Source organism: Microtus oregoni, unplaced genomic scaffold (assembly GCF_018167655.1).
Source record: "Microtus oregoni isolate MIOR12 unplaced genomic scaffold, Mior012 000210F_ref0000141, whole genome shotgun sequence".
NCBI classification, from domain to species: domain Eukaryota; kingdom Metazoa; phylum Chordata; class Mammalia; order Rodentia; family Cricetidae; genus Microtus; species Microtus oregoni.
The window spans coordinates 288,257-291,353 of record NW_024544868.1 but is presented as its reverse complement, the minus strand read 5'-3'; positions in this window follow the sequence as shown (position 1 = coordinate 291,353).

The following is a 3,097-nucleotide window of genomic DNA, read 5'->3' as shown; positions in this document are numbered from 1 at the left end:
AGAGGAAGAATTGGGGGGAGTAGAGGGAGGGGAACTATAATCAAGACATTAGAAGAGAATTTATTTTCAATTCAAAATGAAATATTCAACAAAAATAAATATAATAGAATTTAATAAAAGCCTTATTGCAACACAAAATCAATGCTTTTACTTACCAATCTTCATAGCAATGAACACTTACAAGTTAAGATGAGTGAATTAAAGGGTAAACTATGTAACTCAACAGACCACAGCACAGCTTCCACAATGAGCATCTTCTCCTTTTTTAATTTTGTTTGTTTGGTTGTTTTATTTTGTTTTCTTTTGGGACGAGGGTTACAAGGGCAGAGGGCAGATGCAATGGTACAGGGATATAAGTTGAATCAAGATCCATGATGTGAAATCCACAAAGAATCAATAAAGGTTAAAAGAATTAAAAAGAAAATTCTCATTAAAATTTTAATAACTTAATGAAATATCCTGCAACACATCAATTGTCATCAAAAATATTAAACTATAATAAAGAAAAGCTTAGTACTTCTTATATAATGCAATAGTTATTTCAACAAAAACTATACTTTGCTAAATATTTAGTTCAGGAAAAAATAAATCTTCTATCAAAAACTTCATGTAATATTACAGATCACTCAGTTTTCACTTTTATTACTACAGGATGACTACAGAATGAGAAGATTTGCATTGGAAATCCAGTGTAGCAATTGAACCAAAAGTGCTTAGAAGACACTTTTAATCATCGGTAATATCTATTGGAGAAGACAATAATTTGTGAAAACATGTTCAATAAGTATTTTAGCTATTATTTTAGCACTGAACTGGTCATGGTAGCACATACTCGTAAGATCAGTACTAAGGAGACAGAGTTAGAAAGGTTGTTACCACTTCAAATTAAGCATGTAGTACATAGTGAGTTCTTGAACAACCAGGGCTACAAAACCCTGTCTCAAACAAAATTTAACCTTGAAATGGTTTTCAGCACATAATGCGATTAACTACTGAAAAAAAAGAAGTGTGAATGTAGTAGCACATAGTATGTAAAGCCCATTTATTCATGTGGCGAGGTCTATTAAATGAAAAGTGCATATAACTCCTTTTATTTTTACGCAAAACATACATAAAGACAAACACAGTCTCTCTCTCTCTCTCTCTCTCTCTCACACACACACACACACACACACACATACACACATACACACACACACACACATACACACACACATACATACACACACACACACACACACACACACACACACACACACACACACACTTAAGTGGTTCCCAGAATCCAAGGACTGGAGATATGGCTCAGTGTGTAAAACAGTTATAATACCAACATGAGGACCTGATTGAAGATCCCTATCACCCATGTTAAAAAGCCAGGCATTGCAGAACACACCTGTAAACTCAGTTCTGGAAAAGCATAAACAGGAAGATTCATTGGTGTCAAAACACTGAGGTCAGGCTTTAGAGAGAGACCTGCTTCAAACAGTAAAATAAAAGGCAAAAGAAAATCCCTAACACTGACCGATTGCATGTACCTGCCTGTGTACATGTGAGTGGGCGCACACACACACACACACACACACACACACACACACACACACACACACACACGCAGGCATGCACACACACACACTCACACACACACTCAAAATGTAATAAATCAAAAATAAAATAAATGGCTTCCAGTGGAAATTTTTCTAAACTACTGTGAAGTGTTTGGGAATGTGTCTTTGTGAAATTCGTTAAAAGGGCTGAAATATATCTCAGGCTTAAATTTTCTGACAGATAACTTAAGGCAGAAATACACCTTTCAAAACCAAAACTTATATCTCATATATGAGATTTTGAAAAGTATTGAAAAAGAAAACATTAACTTAAATTTTATCAGAAGAATCAATGACAAACAGCTTTATCTCAAAGAAAAATAGTAAAACTTTGAAACAGAAGGACAACCAGAGGGAAAAAGTAGACAGCACAGGGGCATGAGTTTAGAGAGCATCGGTTGGCTCATCACGTCATAGCTGCAGCTAAACAATTATGCCAGTAAATGCAAAGAAAATAATGAGTAAGTGTGGGAGGCAAGAACAGCTCACAGGTAGAGTCCTCAGAACACTCTTGTGATCAAGGGTTCATGAGTTTTTCATCATGAAAACAATTGCTTCAGAGTACTTTTTTCCTGGCACACAGGTCTAACTTTAAATGCCTATAAACAAGAATACTTTCCAGACCTAAAGATGAAGGTGAAAAGGCTGCCTCTCTGTTGTTTGTACTCATTGTCCTTCAGAAAATTAAAACAAATGCCTTCAAGCATGCACTTCTGTATCGAGAGTCCAGTGTGGCCTCTCTTCACTTACTAGGGGGACTGATAATTGCTTGTAGTTCAAAGGAAACAATTTCTTCATAATTAAACTACAAGAAAAAGTAATAATTACTCCTCTTGCCATGAATTTGAAACATGAGCCCAAGATAAATGTGATTGTGAGCTGCAAAATCACTTAGGATCAAAACAAAAAAAAATATGGTGGTTTGGTAATTTTTTATGTTTCTTTCTTTGTTTTCTTGAAAGACAGGAGAGAGAGAGACAGACAGACAAATACAGAGAGAAAGAGAGGAAGAGGGACAGAAAGGGAGGGAGAGAACCTTAAATTAGGTGAGCATGGAGGTAGGGTGGATCTGTGAGCAGTTGCAGGTGAGAAAAAATGACCAAAATATATTGTATTAAAATTTCTTAATTAAAAAGTGATAGAGATGTTAGTAACTGGCTTCTGATATGTGAGGGGGTGTATAGAAAGAAAGAAATAACACTCCAATATCTAAGAGAACAATGCTTATCAAATTATGATTTATGCAAGTATTCAGTGATAAATTGAATAAACAAAACATTATGCAAGAAATAACTGTAAAAGTTATGGTTTAGACAATCCCAGATAAAGTTCATTTAATTTCTTCAAATCTCATCTTGATACCAACTAAATAAAATGGATATATTTAAGTCAAAGTAACCATTCTATTTTCATGATGGTATACCTTTTAACCCTAGATTCTGGTAAATATATTGATATCAGATATTAAAGTATCTGTGTATTTTAATATT